This window comes from Mytilus californianus, unplaced genomic scaffold (genome assembly GCF_021869535.1).
Source record: "Mytilus californianus isolate M0D057914Y unplaced genomic scaffold, xbMytCali1.0.p SCAF_9, whole genome shotgun sequence".
Taxonomy (NCBI): Eukaryota; Metazoa; Mollusca; class Bivalvia; order Mytilida; family Mytilidae; genus Mytilus; species Mytilus californianus.
In genome coordinates, this window is record NW_026262745.1 from 68,380,448 (window position 1) to 68,387,863 (window position 7,416).

Consider the following 7,416-nt stretch of genomic DNA (forward strand, 5'->3'; position numbering starts at 1 on the left):
AATTTTACAGTTTATATAAGTTGAATTTTAACAAGGCAAGTAGGTCAATTTGAATTGCTATGGAAGGAAGAACTGCAGACACATACTATTCGTCTCCCAATTGTTTCAATTGAATGTCGGATACATATCCTTTAAATTGATATGATTCGGAAATTAGACAGCGTTTGGTATTGGTATAGATGATTCATCTGGGTTTTTTTTTTTATAAAATAAATTGTAAACAAAATATTTTAAATTGTTTTCAGAAAATGATTTCAATGATCTTATTGCATGGAATTTTAATAATGTTAATTAGTATTTTACTCTTTCAAGATACAACTCAATCTTTCTCTGAAGGCGAAATATATCAGTGTTTGGACTTTTGTACAACAACCCCAGCAATTAAAATATAAGGATGGAAATCATGATTTCGGATTCAAAGTATTAATACAGTCATGATGATTTCTAACAATTAAGGATAGAGAATTTTCTCTTGAATACACGACAAGTGATGACTACCGAAAAAAGTTCTGCATGTAAACTAATGCCTTCCAAAGTTGCTTGATTTATGAAAACGCAGTCACGTCTATCATAATGAGCACGTTAGCACCACACTTGAGGCTTTGCATAACAATCCTCAACGTTTACCTCTAAAGAAATAATGGCAAAGCTTCCCTTTGCAAACTCGTGTAATGCAGTCATTTTATTCTTCTCACTATTGGTCGCTAAAATGAAACCACTGAGCGATAGGGCAAATTTTTTTTTTCTAAATCAAAAATATACCCTAGCCGCATCACTTTTCAACTATTTAAGAAAATAACTCCTATAATTTGCTATGCTATGTGCAAAATTATAAGTCTCCAGGACTTTTCTTATTTCAATGCTTGATATGATTTTAATGGAAATCTCGGTAAGAACTGTAAACGTGAATGTTCTTACACAATGTCCGAATATACTTAATTAGAACCAGAGTTCATAACATTGAATCTCATGTGTCTGTATATTATGTTGGTATAAATTCCAGAAAAATGTGTAATGAAAAAGAAGTGTCAGAGCGCATGAAAACAATTTTCCATATCATAATTTCTTAGGTCATTAAGACGATAATTTTAATTAACTGAAGTCAAAAGAACTTTATACGTCGACCGCAGAAGTTCACTGCCAATGATTATTTTAACCATGTAACAACTAAGTAATAGTCCCTATTCTATAACGCCATTTCCTTTTAAGTCAATATGATGGACTTTGGACATAAATTTTCAACAACAAAAAAATAAACGTATCCAGGGTAAAACTGATAGATGAAAAAATCTTAAGACACATCTTTATTTACGGGGATGTTATTGATAGAGCTCGTATATAAAGAAAATAAAACTTAAAGTAAACTCACTGTGTAGTCAGCTGGTAGTTAAATCTTTGAGTAGTACCTATCAAAACAATGATTATATATATTATTTTGAACATTTTAATACCAAACTGAAGATGTATTGCATTCAATATTTTGTTGTGCTATAATTCCTAACTGGAAACAACAAAGACAACATTTCTACATCAAAAGAGGTTCTGAAGATTAAAAGGGTCGTAGAAAAAAAATCCCTCGAAAGCATACTCAGAAAATGATTGAAGGGGTTACATGCATACGTGTGCCCCTATTTTCATGATAACAACATGTCATTTCCCCTTGTTTATCAAACATATTTAAACCCTTGAATGCGTGATTGTTAATTTTGGTTGAACGATGATGATATGGTGACAAACGGCGGAAAGAATCGTACATTTGTGGACATATTGGATAAATTATCATGAAGATGATGTATGTAAAGGGTTGAGTATTTACTACATTCTGTAATATTTTGGCATCATGCAATATAATGATTACAAATGTGTCTGCATGATCAAACTCATACCACTGTGCCTAGATATATACATATATAATTATGAAGTAACTAAGCAATTAAATACAATTAATATTCATAGTTTACTTTTCGACATAAATGCTTCTATAATATCAGTATTTACTTTCATTGGAGGAGGATTCACTAATACACCCTCTCACGTGATCACATCTACAATTAAAATACTAAATCTTTATGCAAAGTACAAATCACAAACTTCGAAGACGAAAACAATTTAATATACAGTTGAATCGTTATACGTTTTTCTTCGGCGTTTGGTCTTTGTATTGCCCTTTGGCGTCGTCTTCCTCTTTTGTACAATAGCGAATAAGTGTTTACTTAATATTTGTAACTTTGAGATTTTAGACAAAATGTTTTCGAGACTAATGCATAAGATTTTATTATTCATAAGGCACTGATTACCTTAGCCCTCTTTGGTTCCAACTTTCCGGTATTTAGTGCTCTTTAGCGTCGTATTAGATTGGCTATCTAACTATGAACATGAAAAATCATTGATATGATAAATTATAAGTCTGGTATAACTGATGAGGTACTATCGTTACAGACCATTTGGCTACCAACAAGCCTTAATATTTTAGTCAAAACCGGATGTGGTATGGCACTATCCTTATACAAGGAATCCGATTTCATGTAAACATTAACATCCGAAACTGCTGCGTTCTTGTGGATCTCGCATATTCGAATTAATGGTACTCAGCATATGTTTCACAACATCAAAAAAACAACAACTAAAATTTAGATTTTTACAGAGACACAGACGGAATTTAGCGTGCTATACATTTTTTTAGCGCTCATTTTCCCTCTATCCTTGGACAGTGGTGTAGAAGCACAACATAACAATTACCTGTAAAAATTAGTACTAAAAAATAACACTTTATAAAATGTATACGTTCGAAGCGGTTTTCCTTATTAACTTTCTTGATCATTAACCCATTTCTCTGACGTCAGTCTATTGTTCTTGCTGTAGATTATTTGTCAAGAATCCACTGACCACAGTTTTAACTTATTAAACTTATATAATAACTTTAAACTTTTAACTTACGATCTTTAATCCTCTCAAAAACGACTGGCATGGGTAGGATTCGAACCCGCGCGTATTTCCTTCATAATCAATAGAGTCTTCAGTCTATGCGTGGTACCACTAGACCACGATGGCAGACATCATTTACTATATGAATAGTACTCTTAAAGCGCTTAATTGTCAATACATGTCATTTAACTGTATTTCTGTCTCATTGATAATTCGCTTTTGTAATCTAATGAAATATATATATATATATCTTGGTTTGTTCATGTTTATTGAATTTGTTTTATTTTGGGTGTTATTTTTTTTTTTAAAGAAATGGCTTAAAACTACTTCTTTGACAGTAAAAACAGAAACAAAATCATCGCCATTATATAAAAATGAAATCATATAATACTTCCACATGTTCTAGGATTAAAACAATATTTGGTCCAGAAAAAAATTACAATGAAAAAATTTCATTCCGGATGAAAGGTTCGAACTTTGCACTGTTAATATCACCGGTATGACATTCGTTACCAACGACTAGGCGATCACGGCTATGAACAGCTTGATGGTAAGTTTATGAAATCAACATAATTATTCATTGTATATCCGTAGCAGGAGCAATTCTGATGGGGATTCAGAATGCGTACCAAAGATAAAGCTAGTTTATTGACCGGTGACCGATATATGCCAAATGTAATAACGTTAAATTAATCTTAACTTAATGAAACGAAAACAGTTTAAACAAAATTTAAATATAATTGTTCAATTTATATCGTAAGCACATACTTTTAATACTTTAGGAAAGCAACATGAATTTGAACATTATAAAAAAGCAGTTTTATGACATCAACGCTAATAATATTTATTTTACTAATAACGGCTTAACGGCTGTTATTCTACAGTATACCAAATCATGTTGCTAAATATTATATATATAAATTTTGCAGGTTCTAAATTTTGGTAGTTAAATTTTTTTAACTTTTCAAAACAAGATAAATGAATTCTGTATATTAATATATGTCTTTTTGAATAAATTAAATGTACCAAAATCTATTAAATTTAAATAATTTGTAATGATTAAACATTAAATGAAATATGTATATACAAAAATAAAATCCAGTGTTAAAAAGGGGAGCTAACACCCCATTTAAGTTATCTTAAACTTATGTTAACTTGTCAAATGTCTAAATATAGATGCGAACCGTGTGGATATAATCATTTCCAGCTATTATAGAATAAAAAAGACAAAATACAAAACTATTTTTATGAAATATCGTTGATTCATTGTCAAAACGTAAAACAGACAGTCGTTTTACCAGAAATGGGTTAAGCTAGAGAATTGATAATAAGTAGTGGATTCGGAAACGATAATAAACTTGCGACTAAAGTCGCTCGTTGATTATCGTTTACGAATCCACTACTTCTTATCAATTATCTACTACCAAATGCTTAAAGTCAATTATTTGAAAGCTGATGATGATTTAGTACAACAACATGTTACGAGCTATATGACCTGAACGGGAAAATGGATTCTACTAATCAGATCGTCACTAAGCACAACACAATTTGTTAAAAAAAGGACTCTTAGTTCTGTTTTGAGAGTAGCTGCAGTTTTTGAAAGCTGATTCACAGCCTAATTTATATAAACAAAATACAAACCATGCTTTCCAAAATAATTTATCAATTTGAAGATCTATAACGGATTTTATGTGAGAATAAGAGGCGGAGAATTTCAATTGGCATTAAAAACGTATAAGTTGAAAAAAAGCTGGCAATGCTTTGGCAAAACAAAACATCAAGACGTCAAAAAGACAATAAACTCTAGACAAAGAACTCCATATAAAACTGAAGACTGAGCAACAAAAACCCAACCAAAACAGAGTGATCTCAGCTGGTGATCCAAGGAGTGCGCAAATTATGCCCTACTAGTGTACACGGTCATGTTGCCCGTTGTAAATACAAATTCGGCGATCATGATAAGAATCGCAGGCAAAGAAATATAACAACTGAGAGCTATATACTCGATATGCAGGAGTTTTTTGAAAGTTGCTACTATGATAGCGAAACTTGAAGTTTGCCTTTTTTAATTCATGGAACAAGCTGTCAAAAAAAGAACAGTTGGTTCCCATTATATACTGACTGTCTAAACGTAACAAATACAAACAAAGGTATCGGATCAAGAATACTTAGTATGAAAGACTTCGACTCATCGGATAGGTACTTAGCACAAAACAACTATTAAAATGACACAAAGTACCGTTGTGAGAGTAGTTGCAGTTATTTGATCTGGTAAAAAGCCTAATTTAAATAAACAAACACAATACAAATAAGAGGATGTAGTATGATTTCTCATTGGCTCTCAACTGGATGTATCCTCCATAACTGGGACTGTGGTGTAACAGCAATATATATATATTAAGCAAAAAAAATAATAAAATTAAAAAACAATTGAAAAAGGGTTGACTCATCATAACGACACAAAGCTAAAAAAATAAAAGACTTGAAATAAAAATTACCGATGTTAGAGAACGATCAGTTACTAAAAGCCTTTTTAAAGCAAATAACAACTCCAACGGAAAAAGATTGAGGTTTTCAGTCCAAAAAAAAAAAAAAACTAATGCAGTGCGTTATACAGGATGTAGGATCATTGGTCAACGTAATTTATCTTTTATATTAAAATTCAACGTTAATATTGATTTAACAATTTGCTCTTAAGAAGGATCTTACGGAATAAACTGTTATTAAAAGATTCGAGTATCAAATGCTATGTTAAAAAGAGTATTTTATTAATCTTTGAATGATCATATAGGTTTCTAAAACTTTTGGACTCAAGACATCATGTTGATGGTTATTGCAGATAAACATGGTGTGCCAATACATTGGATTTAAAAAAAAAATGTTATATGCACTAAGAGATGAGTTTACTTCGGTTGAATGTAATGTTAAAGAAGAATAGAGAAATAAAACAGAAGTTCCTTTGAAATGGATAGCGTCGTATTTGTCTTAATAGAATAACACGACTGCATCTGAATATTTGGCCGAACGATTATCAACTAACGTTTTTAAAGACTTCTGCCTATATCATTGCTTTATGAACTACCTGCATGTGCAGCTTTTTCAAGTATCGTTGTCTTACTAATAGATTGTTGCTGTTTAATTGCAACACCAAAATAACAACTTAACAGAAGAGGGAAGCACCTGCCTTGTAAATGGCCTGGCAAGCCTGAGATTACTGCAATTTTAAGATCATTACTATGTCTTCCTCCAATTAATCACAGAGAAAACTGTTCGAGTCTAGAAGAATACATTCTAGTTAAGTCTAGCTTAAATATTCGAATAACACTAGTGTCTATACGTGATCCCTTGTTGTAGACTACTGTTCTGCAAAATGGCACCGTAGTTACGATTTTCTATACTTTCCTCATAAATCTTATGATGTTTGATAAATGTGGCATACACTTGGTATTAAAGTGCTCTTATTTTTACTGAAGGTACGTCAAAACAAAACACTTTGTAACCTTCTGTAAGGGAATTTTGTTGATTTTGATATCTTATTGCGGCCATCTTTGAAAAAGCCGCCATATTGAAATTTCAAGTTGGGTCCATAGCTTATATAGTTTAAAGCACCCAGCACTACTAACATGACAAATTTAAATCAATATAAGGGATATTTGTTGATTTTTATATTTTTTGGCGGCCATCTTGGAAAAAGCCGCCATATTGAATTTTCAAGGTGGATTTATAGCTAATATTTTTCGAAACACCCACCACTACTACCATGCCTAGTTTGGTGCTTTTATCATTAAACCCACAATTTGTTTGCCGATCTGCAGGACTAAATAGACTTCTTCGAAATGTACATTGTTATTCCATTGATATTCCAATCAATCTGATGCATCGGCAAAATTAAAGTGAATGTCATGAAATAGGAAAACCATGCATCCTATGATGTTAAGTAATACTTGAATAAATGTGAATCCTTATTGTTTTTTATATACATACTTTTCTAATTTGCATTCACACCGTTCTAAACATTTTGATCCATATGTTTTCATCGAACATTTCTTACATGGATAGCCGGATTTTGATGTATAACCAATTGCACATTCTGTAAAGAAAATTGATCTAATCAGGATGAAAGTTGATTCGAAACAGACTCCAGAACAAAGGATAGTTTTTCTCCGTGAATAAAGAATATCAGAGCGTGTAATAAAGCTAAACAAAGCAACATGGCACTATTTATACACTACCTAACCCATTACAGAAACACAGACATTTCAATTCTTACATACCAAAAGGGCTTTTACAAATTACACAAAATTGTTTAACATCGTCAACATTGAATATTGCAGTTGCAACACTATCCTTAAAGCAATGAATATTTTATTAACAAGAATTTGAAGATGTATTTTGACATATAAGTAGTTCCAATACTGAAGGACTGGCTACTGAGATGATGGTATACCATATACCTTATTCAAAATAACATAATTATTCAAAAAACACAAC

General features: G+C 31.5%; 1 long non-coding RNA gene across 1 annotated transcript; it reads right to left on the reverse strand.

The window, feature by feature from the left end:
• Positions 1 to 1,374: 1,374 nt before the first annotated feature.
• Positions 1,375 to 7,016, reverse strand: LOC127716272 (uncharacterized). Its single transcript, XR_007988838.1, has 3 exons — positions 6,910 to 7,016; positions 1,999 to 2,045; positions 1,375 to 1,406 (listed from the first exon to the last, which is right to left on the reverse strand). It is a non-coding gene; the product is annotated as an uncharacterized LOC127716272 (long non-coding RNA).
• Positions 7,017 to 7,416: the final 400 nt, after the last annotated feature.